Here is a 12404-nt window from a genome sequence, read left to right on the forward strand (position 1 = left end):
ATTCTCATATTTCAAACATCATTGAAAATTGAGGCCAAACTTCAAGTGACTTTATTTCAATCAGCTGTGCTAAACCATTATAAAGACCACCATTGATCTGGCTTAAGAAGTATGATAAGCAGAAAATCTGCACATTCAAAATGATACTTTCTTGAATAAGTCATATTTCCAGAGGATTCAGAAAGCTGGTTTGGGTTTGTTTGATTTATTGAAGGGAGGTTTCTGTGTATAAAAGAAGTGAAAAGACCTCACATTTGTGGTTAGTTAGCTCAAGGGGAACTGGTTTGAGGGGTCACTTGGCTACTACTGAGGAAACAGAATTCTGAGCATTTCCAAAATGTGCTTCCTTTACTTTCAGACTCATGAGAGAAAATATGTAATCAAAGAAAAAAATGAAATCATTTGCATTCAGACATTGCTTTGCCCTCCATTAAGCCACAAAATTACACTCTACCCTTCTCATTAATACAAACACAGAAACACTGACAGCCTTGGTCTGTAGAAAAAGGAAAACTGTCACTGCCGGTCACCTCATCATGATGAGAGCAGTCAGGGTTGGCAGAGCTGCTGTGCATTTAAGTCTCCAGCCATCACATTAACTTATTGTATTCACACTAAGTGAAAAATGCAAAATAAACACAATCTTTATCTCCAAGTAAGATTTTGTGAATTTAAATTTGCTCACTTGTTTTTCATCCAGGCATTTATGCCAAAATGGAATGCAATATGAATCCCACAGAAGACTCCTTTTCACCCTAATAGCACTATTACTTTGTTGGTCATTTAAAGTAAGTTATATATTTTAAATATCTGTGCCTCTGAGCTCTGAAGATTTATATCTGCGTTTCCTAGATAAATACAACTGCCATTTTACATTTGCAATTCTGTCCTAAGGAAGCAAGGTCGTGTAAAGCAAAGAGGTGAACAACAGGGGTTTACAACTACAGGTAAAGCTCTAAAATATTCTGTCCATTTAATTTGTACAGAATTAGTTTGTAATTTAATTTAAAATTATTTAAATTCATTTTGGAAATGAATGTGTAGGAAATTTTGCACATTTCACAACACACCTTTGTGATAGTGTTTTATGGCTGCATTAATTATGTAATAGATGATAGAGCACTCATTCAGATCCCTGATATATCTCAAATTTTACTTTTAAAAATTAAATAATCCAGGCAGTCCCACCACAAATTTCAAGCTCTATCCTTACAGTGCTAACCTGAGTAGTGTGCAGGACACACAAAGAGCCCACCCACCCCTGGAGGGTGTCTGAAGCCAAGATCAGAGCTTTGCCAATGAATTGGTTTTTTTCTGTTGTGTTTTCATTTCTCTGCAACCTGAGGAAGACAGAAATCCCTGTTCTGTTCTCTGGTTGGCAGCACCTGTATGACCTGGGTGACCAGGAGGCTCCAGCCACCATGTGCTGCTCCTCAAAACACCTTCAGGCACCACCCCAGTGACACTGAAAATGTGTTCTGGATGTTTGCACAAGGAAAGACTGATCCCAGAGGGACAACTTGCAGGGATGTGAGGCACCCAAGGAGAACAAAAGTAACAGGAGACATGGAAATTGAGGTAATATCAAGCTGAAAAACTAGACAAAACTAAATTTAAAGTCATGTTTTAACAGAGCAGATTGAAAAGATATTCTGAAAGATAGCATCAATTGTTAAATCTCTGAGATAGGAACTGGAAGTAAAAGGACAAATCATGTCAGTTTCATCTGGATCACTGCTCTCATGGATTTATTTTCACATTTAAATTATACATAATGTATTGATTTAATGAAGCCTCTCTCACATACAGATTCCAAACTGTAACAAGCTGCAAGATGCCTAATCTGCGCTCTTTATTAAAGAATTCCATCCATTGCTTAGTCACATTTTCTTGTCCATGAATCCAGAGGTAAATATGATGCACCAGACAGTGAGATGCAAATTACATGTTAGAAAGGTCTGGAAGGACAAAAGCTAGAGCCAGAAAAACAAGTTAATTTTGACATCTCGACCACAGACAATAAATTTGAAAAGGAGACCAAAGGAAGAGCATTCACTAAGCCACCACTCACAAGTTAGAGGTAAAACTAAAGAAGTCTGAGGGACTCAGTTTTGGTTGGTAATTCCTGGCTTTGAAAGGGGGAAGTTCAAAATTCAGGCTGCCCTGCTGTACCTCAAACTGGGCAAGTTAATCCTGGGACATGTCCAAGTAACTATTACTTGTGAAAATTTTGCTCATAAAAGCATCTGGCATGTCTTGGGAAGCCAATGCAAGCCTATTTTCTATGCACATCCTCTTTTCAGAAGGCACATGTGTTCCTCTTGGCTGGAGTGCAATCCAATGCCATGGGAAGGATTTTTTTTCATTCTTTGAAATGGGCTTTTAAAAATAATTTTCTTTTTTAAACTCACTTCATACATTTCAGTATAGTTTAGGTTGCAAGTTGGTAAGGAGATTCAATCTCATTCTGCCTTTAAAAATTTGAGGTGGCATTTTAGTAAACACCAGCTGGGTGAAAAGATTCTGCTGTTGTGCTATTGCAAGTCTGGTGTAGGTCCATAAAAGTGTTTTTGGTGTATGCCAGCACTTAGGTCATGGTTGAATTTAATCAGTGATAGTAGCCCTACTTTGTTGAAATTTAATAATATAAAGTCTTGGGAGAGAACAGGAGTTAAAATATGCAGGGTAGAAAGAGGTCAACATTATTTGCTATTTCCATATGGGTCTCCTTCAGATGCCTGAGCTGCAGTAAGTGGTTGTTGCAACTTCCTCTCTGCTACCTCATGACAGCTCTCAACAGATTAAAAGGCAGATGAGAAGTTTTGCTCCTGTCCCTTTTGTTTGTACAGAGACTGTTTCAATAATTCTTTTGTCACGATCTGAGCCAAAATACTCTTGGATCAGACAAATGACAGCAGTGCTCCTAAGGAAGTTTATTGGCCTTCTGAGAACCTGAAATTAAGGCTTGCATGGTTGCAATACAAACTATAAAGAGAATCATTCTTTAGTAGAGAGGGTTCACAATAATAAAATAAAATTCTCCTCACTGTTACAGTCAAAGTCAGAAATAGAAGTCAGTTCTATTTCAGTTCTCTGGATTTTTTTTCTCCCAAAACCCTTTAGCAAAACACTGTCCAATTCACAGAAAAAAATAATAGGATCTAATATTTCAAAAATCAACAGCCTAAGTAAGATTAACAGATTTATTTTTTTACTATTAACTCCTTTTGCAGATGAATTAGAAATCACCGGTTTGATTAGAAATGTGAAACTCCAGAAAAGGGGAAGTTCAGATGCCTTGAGTATTCTTAATCAGATAATGTCAGAAATTCAGACATCCCTGCCTGGGTAACTGTGAAATTAATGTTGTATTGCGCATCTTGTAGGTGTGCACGCAATGAAATGACCAAGGTGTTGTAAGGCATCTGTTCTCCTCCTTCCTGTGATCCTCCTTCTGCTTTGGTCATCTCCACAGATGAAATAATGAGTGCTATGGTTTGAGCTCTGCCAGCACATGGAAATTCTCACTCCATCCTCAGTAAATGGGGAAAGAGGCACAAGGAGTGCCAGCTCCAAGGCTCTCCCTGGAGGGTGTGCACAGGTGTGCAGGGGAGTCCCAGGCCCTGCCCCGTGGGGGAATGACCACCTCTCCCCAAGGCTGAGTGAGGACAAAGCAGAAGCAGCTTCCAAAGGAAGCCCCAGGAGGGCAGGAAGGCTGCACAGTGAATGGCCAGAGACAGTCAGACGCAGCTCCCTCGGGCTGTGGCTCTACACAGAGAACTAGAAGGCAGATTCGCCTGAGCAGTAATTGAGATAGTTACTACGCCATGACATGACATTATAGACTCTTCTTACATATACAGAAACCTCCACTTTTTGACATACATTGACTTCAAACAGCACTTGTTATAAACAAGCATTTTATTAAAATGTCAGGTTTCAGTCCCTTGAAAAGGCTGACACAGAAATCAGCAGCTCCAAAACAATTCCCTGAAATCTGTGTGAAATGAAAGAGGGCAAAACAGACCAAGGCAGAAAACACAAACTTTTGCAACACTTGGAGCCAGATATATCCCCCTCCCAAGCCCTTCTAATAATTCACTTTCATAATTCAAAAATGGTCAACTGAATCTTCCTCTCTCACGAGTCAAAAGCCTGCTTAACCTTCAGCAACAAAAGCATCCTCTTTTCCTGCTTGTTTTATTACACAAACCTTCCAGTCACCTAAAAGTAGAGATGAAGAACAGAAAACTAAGACAAAGTTAAGCTTGTGGCTGAGGTCTTGTTTTATCCACAAAGTGCCATTTCACATTCACTCCAATTTTGCCATTCAAAGTACATTAAAATTCCATAGTTTAAAGAATTATAGAATCACAAGAGGGGTCAGGCTGGAAAGGACCACTGTGGGTCATCTGATCCCACCTCCCAGCTCCAGCATGGCCATTCCAGAGTAGGTGGCACAGGATTGCATCCAGATGGGTCTGGAATATCTCCTGTGAGGCAGACTCTGCAGCCTCTCTGGGCAATCTGTTCAGTGCCCAGTCACTGCACAGGGAAGGAGTTCTTCCTCACATTTAGGTGGAACTTCTTGGGCATCAGTTCCTACCCGTTCCTCTGGTGCCACTGCTGGGCCCTGGAGCAGAGCCTAATCCATCTTCTGAGCCCTCCCTGCAGACACTGACAGACAGGGATGAGGCCCCTTCTTAGAAGTCTCTCCTTGAGGCTGAACTGCTCCCTCAACCTTTCCATGTAAGAGAGATGCTCTAGTCCCTTCTTCACCTTTGTTGGCCTCTGCCAGACCCAGAGTCTACTTCATAACCTCTTGCACAAGGCATAGTAATATTTGTCTCTTTACATCCTTATTGCAATCAAGTGCCCAACACCTGTGTTTGATAGATTGTCCAGTATCACCAAAGGCACTCAGGACAGGGCTGGCTGCCACAGCTAACCCTGTAAAGCAGCTATCAGAACCTGGAAGGCCCTGTCCAATGCAGGAACTTATGGTACAGTCTTCAGGTACTGGTCAGGAGGGAACAGTGTGCATGTATTGCTGGTGAGGGCTCAGCTTCTCCCTTCTGTTATTCCAGTTCCCCTCTTGCATACTTCTTCTGAGTAGAGTTGCAGCGTTCCAAGAACAGCATTTAGAAAACACAAATATTTAGAGTGGAACTCCAACTGAACCTTTAGATTGTGGTTTGTCCACATGAAAGTGCTTTAATGTGGTTGCTTTCTGGCAAGCAGCAAATTCTAAAAGATCTCTTTGATCTACTTCCATCTCCACCCAACAGGTGAAGGTAAGTCACAGCTGCTTTTGAGTTTCTGCCATGTAAAGGGGTGACTTTTCAAAGGTTACCTGGGGATGATTTTGAGCACCCTGCATTTGCAAGCCTCCTTCCCTCTGCTGTCTGCACTGGCCCCCTGCAACTACTCAGCACCTGATAGGATGTTTTCCTGTTAGGCATTTCCTTCAAGAACTATTTGCTTTCACAAGTATTCTCTTTTGACATAGTTCCAGGCAATTTCCAACCATTTCCCTCATACGAATTATTCTTTATTTCTGTTTTTTCTGGCAGGTGTTGGCCTACAGGTGCTAGATCACAACTAAGACCCTGTTTTGAAAGTCCATCTAGAAACAAGTGAATTTTATTGTATTCTTTGGCTTTCCTTCCACACCAATGAATCTGGAGGGGAAACAACAAAACAGCAGGGGTGATGGATGGATTGAGAGCAGCCCTGCAGAAAAGGACTGAGCAATCTTGAGAAGGAAACATTGGATATGAGCTGGCACTGTGTGCTTGCAGGCCTGAAACCCCTCTGTACCTGTGTCTAAAGGGGGATGTCCAACAGGTCAAGGGAGGGAATTCTGCCCCTCTGCTCGAGTGAAAGCCAGGAGCAGAATGCCCGTGGATGTTGTGGATGTCCCATCACTGGTAGTGTTCGGGGTCAGGTTGGGTGAGGGACTGAGTAACCTGGTCTGGTGGAAGATATCCCTGACCATGGCAGGGGGCTTGGACTAGATGATCTCTAAAGGTGCCTTCCATCCCCACCCTTTCTGTCATTTCATCATTTCAGGGCACATGGGACAGGGGAGAAAAAGAACAGGGGAGAAAAAGAACATTAACTCGCGGCAGCGAGTTAATATGGGGATGTTCTGGGGCACAGATGTGCAAGGAACTCAAGATGAAATCTTGGACAAGAGTCCTCTTAAAGGATGAAATCTCCATCTCCTGGAGTATCTGGGGCCTTAGTTTCCCCAGGAAAGAGGGAATATCTTGGTACTCTGAAATTCCAGCTGCTGCCTACATATTTAGACCGTTAAAAGTCCAATTCCAAATGAAAAGGAATATAGCTGCATACTTTGACAGATACTTACTCCTAATAACAACACAAAGAAGTACTGATGAACAAACTTCCATCTTTTTCCATGTGGATTGTGAAGCACAAACGTATGGCAGTGGACATGCTCCGTTTGCACAGGTTTGAAGAGAGATCTCTGCACACTGAGGCAGAGCCACAGCTGTGTGGTTGCACACAGCATCCTTGCCTGACACCAGCCAAGCCTCAAACCAGGAGAAATTAGTTCCAAGTGAAGAAAGAAGTGCTTGGGCTGATGACTCTCAGGGATGACAACAGCCAGAGGCAAGAGGGGATGATGGCACAGCATGGCCCACGTGGTGATGGGTCCTGGGCTCTCCAGAGTCATGACAGGGTTCCTCTGGTCCTTGTACCCTACTCTGGAGGGACAGCAACTCCAGCTCCTTCCAGAGGCTCCTTCTTCCTGCTGGGGAGGAGCACAAAGGCACTGCACTCCAGAAACACAGACACTTGGGAAGTGGAGAGGGATCTGGCACTGTGGGCAAGTGCCAGCAGTAGTGGATGGGGCTGGAGCAAAACATTCCTTTTTGCTTCTGCCTGAAGCAGGGACACAACCCACAGGGGTGGGAGACTCTCACCTAGGGCTGGTACCAGCACCCAGGTTCTCCAAATCCCTGGGAAAGGCAGTGACAGGAGGAGGCAACATCCAGCCACAGGCAGGCCATGCTGACTGGTCCCAGCACTCCGCTCCTCACAGAAAACCTTGGCAAGGTGTCAGGAGCAGGGATGAGAGATGGCCATGGACACATGATGCAGGTGGTCAAGGCAGAACAACATGGACAAGCTGAAAACAAGAAAAATATTTTCATCTTTCTCTTGACAACATGCACTGGTGAGGACATCACCTGCTGATGGAGGGTGACATCAGTGAGAGGCCCATTGTGACATCACCAAGCACGAGATTGTGACATTTCCCTCCTCACTGCTTAAATACAGACACGGGCAGAGCCGGTGCCAGTCTGGCTCTGGCCTGAAGTCCTACCAAGCGAGGTGCAACTGTGTGACTTCAAGGTGTGGAGGATTGATCCAGGTTTCTCTGGTGCTGAGTGGTGCCTGTTCTTGGCAGGTCCCAGTGCCAGTCCCAGAGCAACCAGCAGGGTTTCCCCAGTCCTGCCTAGTTGGGGCAGAGCATACTTGCAACACTGACAGGAAACATCTCCGGTCGGACATGGGCAGGTGACAGGGTTTTAGGGAGGTGGGAGGCTGTCCATCTCCCTCCTCCCCTCTCCTGCAGGGTGTGACACCAGCAACAGAGAACAGCTCCTGATCCTCAGCGCTTTCCATGTGCTGCACAGGCCAAGTATGGCCACAGAGATGGGTGGCAACTGTGCCATCTGCCAGGACACCTGGGATGATGTGGCTACTATTCTGCCCTGTGGCCACCACTTCTGCCGCGGCTGCATCCTGCGGTGGGCACAGACAAATCCATCATGCCCACTGTGCAGAGGAGCCATAGAGACTGTCAGGTTTTCTGATGATGCTGGTGACTATCTAGAGATCGTCATCACAGCCCCTGAGCAGCGGCCAGCAGCCACGAGCTCGGCAGGGAGAGCTCCCAGCAGCCAGGATGGGAGCAGCCCCCGTGGCCCTGTGCCGGCCCATCGCTCTTCTCCTCAGGGGACAGCAGCCAGAGCTGTCGGCGGTGTTCTGCCTGAGGTCTGGGCACAGCTTTTCCGTCGGCGACGGGAAATTCTGGGCCCTGTACAGACTTGGCTGCGCCAAAGGACAGAGACCATCCAAAGGGACCGGTGGTGGATGGCAAGGAGCACACAGAGTGCCATCTTGCATGCTCTCTGTGTGTATGGGCCAGACCAGGAGGTCATGATCCAGAGTTTGCAGGGCGTTCTGGAGGAACACACAGTGCCACTAGTCCAGGGCACCATTGACATCATTGCGAGACACTGCAGCTCGGGGGCCCAGAGACTGCTGAGCTCTCATGCTGCCGCAGATGAGGATGATAGCCCAGCAGCCAGCAGCACTTCCAGCAGCTCCAGTTCCATGTTCTCCAGCTTCTCCAGCCCCAACAACCCCAACTCCTCCAGCCCCAACAACCCAAACTCCTCCAGTCCCAGCAGCCCCAGCTCCCCCAGCTTCTCTAGACCAAACAGCCATGACCCCTCCAGCCCCAGCAGCCCCAGCACCCCCAACCCCAACAGCCCCAGCAGCCCCAGCACCCCTAACCCCCACAGCCCCAGCTCCCCCAGCACCAATAGCTTCAGCTCCAGCTCTTGGACATGGACTCTAGCCAGCAGCCCTGAAGCCTCCGTGGAGGAAGAGGAAGCTGCCACAACGGAGGCCACCCCTACCAGGGGAGAAAGCCACACCCCAGCTGTTCCAGTGTCCCCAGAGCAGGACCAGCCCCAGGAGGAGGCAGGTCCCTCTGTCCAGGGCACCAACCCCAGCCCCTCTGCTCCCACCCATGGCGGGCACTGCTCACCTGGGCGGCCCCAACGGTCCCTAAAGAGAAAGGCCCCAGATGATGAGGACTCTCTCCACCCCTGCAAGAGATCCCACCACCACTAGCAAGGCTCTCTCAACCCTTTAATTAAGAAAAAATAAATAAATTGTTATTTCCCTCACACAGTCCTTGGGCTCTGCTTCCTCAGCCTTCCCCTTGTGCCCCACTTTGGGTGGCACCCATGTCCTGTGGGGCACAGCCCTTGGCCCAAGGCCATGGGGGCAGCACCTTTTCCCACAGGAAATTCAAGGATCCAATCTCTCTGGAACTCTCTGTATGGCATCTTGTCCCTCAAGATAGTCAACAGCCCCTCCCAGTGTGAGATCAGCAGCAGCCTTGAATTGGGACACTTAACTGCAGCATCCCAATCTTTAAAAATCCCAGCCTTCTCCTCCAGCCCAGCCTCCAGCTGTCCCTCACTTGGTCAGTTCCCATGAGGTGTCCCACAACCACCCAGGCCCACAAGACCCTGCTGGCAACCTGGCTGCCCCGATTCAGACACATTTTCCTTTATTCCCACAGTTCTGTAGCTTGAACAATGAGAAGGGGTCCTTGTTTGGTCAGCAGTGAGGTGTCAGACTGCCCCTTGCTGGCACAGTGCCCTTCCCAGTCTTCAGGTTTCAGGCAGGGAGGACAACTCAGCAAAGGCAGGAATGCAGGAAGAGAGAAGTTGAGCTGCACCCCTGTTGCACCATTTGTGTATTTGCAGATTTCCTTTGTTCAGGGGCCCACATGCTGTCATTTGGAATGTGTCCTTGTTACCCCAGGAGTGCTCCCAGGATGGAGGCCTGGCCTTGTCATTGAGCACATGAAAGGACTGGTGCTGAAACCAAAGGCAGAGAGAATTCCTTCCTGGGTTTGGAACCCCTCTAGACAGGACCCATTCTGCTGAGCAAGCAAAGCTGAATATCCCACAGCCCTATACACAGGTGCTAAGTGTCCTTGTGCCCATCACCCTCAATCCAGCAGGGCTGCAGAGAGAACAAACTCTGACCTTAAATCAAAAGGCATAAAACCTTGTACAGGGCCTGGCGTGAAAGGCCTGGATGTGATGGCCTCTCCCAGGAAGACAGATGAGAGGCCCTATGAACAGACACCAGGAGTGCTCCCAAGAAACCATGGCAAGGTGTCAGGAGCAGGGATTAGAGACAGGGCCAGGGACATGTAATGCAGGTGGCTGAGGGAGAACATATAGAGATGTAGAAATTGAAACCAGGAAACAGTATTTCCTTTGTTCTCTGACAACACATGCCTGCAGGGATGGAAGGCCTGATGTGCCATCACAGTATTAGAAATGAACTTTTAGATACAATTAAATGGGGTCAAAATCACAGTAGCGAAAGAAATCTGCTTCTTAGTAACAATTCACCTGAACCACATGGAGCCAAACACACACACTCTCCAAAAAAAGGACTACATTTTATCCCCTTTCCTGGCCAGGGGTGGTCCCCTTCCTCTTTTCCATTGGCTAGATACTCAGGAATTTCTATTCTCTCCTGATCACCTACTTTTCTGTCCCCTCCCTTCTCATCCTACTTCCTTTTTGGTCTTCAACCTGGCTGCCTTCCCAGCTCACAGCAACACCCAACAAATTAACTTGAGCAAATCCAAACCAGAAATAGCAACACATAGAAACAACAACTTTTGGTTTTTTACCTAATAACCTTTTAACCTAATAACTTCAGCAAAATATTACCTCATCTCTCACAACAGGGTAGAGGACTCTGATGTCACCAGCCTGTGGATGGTGACATCAGACAGTGCTAGTTTGTGATCTCACATTTCCTCACTGCTTATCTTGGAGTTCCAAGGACTTGGAATGTCTTTTGGGCTGTCACATGGGTTGGAGGCTGGTGTCAGAGAGCAGTGGGCTGTGACATGACAGGGGGATGGACTGTGACATTGTGCCCCTCAGTTCTTCCATTCAGACACACTCAGGGCCACTCTGGCTCCAGCCTGAACTCTACTGAGCGACCAGCAAGGCCGAGAGGATCAAGCCAGGCCTCTCTGGTGCTGGGCAGGGCCTGTTCCTGCAGCATCTCGGTGCCAGTCCCAGAGCCATCACTCCTGGAATGGCCACAGAGATGGACAGCGACTGCCCCATCTGCCAGGACTCTCGGAAGGATGTGACTTCTGCTCTGCCCTGTCACCACCGCTTCTGCCTGGGCTGCATCCTGCGGTGGGCACACAGAAATCCCTCGTGCCCACTCTGCAGGACACCAATAGAGACCGTCAGGCTTTCTGAGCACGCAGACGAGCATCTGGACACGGCCAACACCGCCCCCGAGCAGCTGCCAGCGGCCACGGGCCAGGCAGGGAGAGCTCCTGGCCGCCTGGATGAGAACAGCCCCCACAGCCCTGTGGCGTCCTGTCCAGCTGCTCCGCAGGTGACACTGGCCCCAGCTGAGCAGGGCCTCTCAGGGCTGGAGCTCCCAGGTGGCCTCCTGCCCGAGGTGTGGGCCGGACTTTTCCGTGGACAGCCGCAGCTGCTGGAGCCTGTGAGGCCCTGGCTGCACCAGAGGCTGGAGGGGATATTCCGGCACTGGTGGTGGCTGGTTGAGGCCGCAGAGAGCTCCATCCTGCACGACCTGTGCGTCAAGGGGCTGAACGCCAAGGCGTTGGTCCAGGGGCTGCAGCCTGTCCTCGAGCAGCACACGGCTCCACTGGTGCACGGCATCATCAGCATCATCGTGGGCCAGTGCAGCAAGGAGGCCCAGAGGCTGCTGCGCTCTGGTGCCATCAGGGACGAGAACAATGGCCCTGTGGCCAGTGCCAGCTCCAGCTCCAGCAGCACCAGCAGCTCCCAGACCAGCAGCTCCTGCAGGGAGGCTCCTGCCCATGGCCCCAAAGTCTGTGATGTGGAGGAGGAAGCTGGCACATCGGAGGCTGCCTTCCCTGGGGGTCCCAGCCACCCCCCACCTGTGCCTGTTCCCATGGAGTGGAACCGGCCCCAGGAGGAGCCACAGCAGGAAATGGTGACAGTGGCAGATCCCTCTGCCCAGGGCAGCAGCTTCAGCCCCTCCACCCCTGTCCTGGGCTGGCACCAATTGCCATGGGGACCCTTGCACCCTGTTAAGAGAAGGGTCCCCAGCCCCCAGGACTCCTCCCAGCCCCACAAGAGGCCAACCCACTGGCAACTCTAGCAGGGATCTCACAAATCTTCACTGAAGGAAAAGGAAATAAATTGTTATTTCTCTCACACAGTCTCTGGGTGGCACTTTCTCCCCGCAGGGCAGCAGAAGCCAGAGGCAGAGTGGGCAGCAGAGGCAACTGAGCTTGATGCAGGACTGCGCTCTCAGCCTGCCTCCAGTGCTCCTCTCTGCCCAACCACTGGCACATCTGCTCTGGCTTCTCTGTGCTGCCTGATACCAACCAGGACAACCTGCAGAGAGTAAATTTTCTGGCAGGAAAGCAGGTCTAGTGTAAATCTGATCCTGAATCATAATTTTATCTCAATGTCCCAATCAAATAAAGTTGTTTCAGCACAGATTTACTGTTACTGATAATGTTACTGAAGGATAAAGTAATAAATTTGACACAACCATTATTAAATCTGGGAAAATACTTTATA

This window comes from Ammospiza caudacuta, chromosome Z, assembly GCF_027887145.1.
Source record: "Ammospiza caudacuta isolate bAmmCau1 chromosome Z, bAmmCau1.pri, whole genome shotgun sequence".
Classification (NCBI taxonomy): Eukaryota; Metazoa; Chordata; class Aves; order Passeriformes; family Passerellidae; genus Ammospiza; species Ammospiza caudacuta.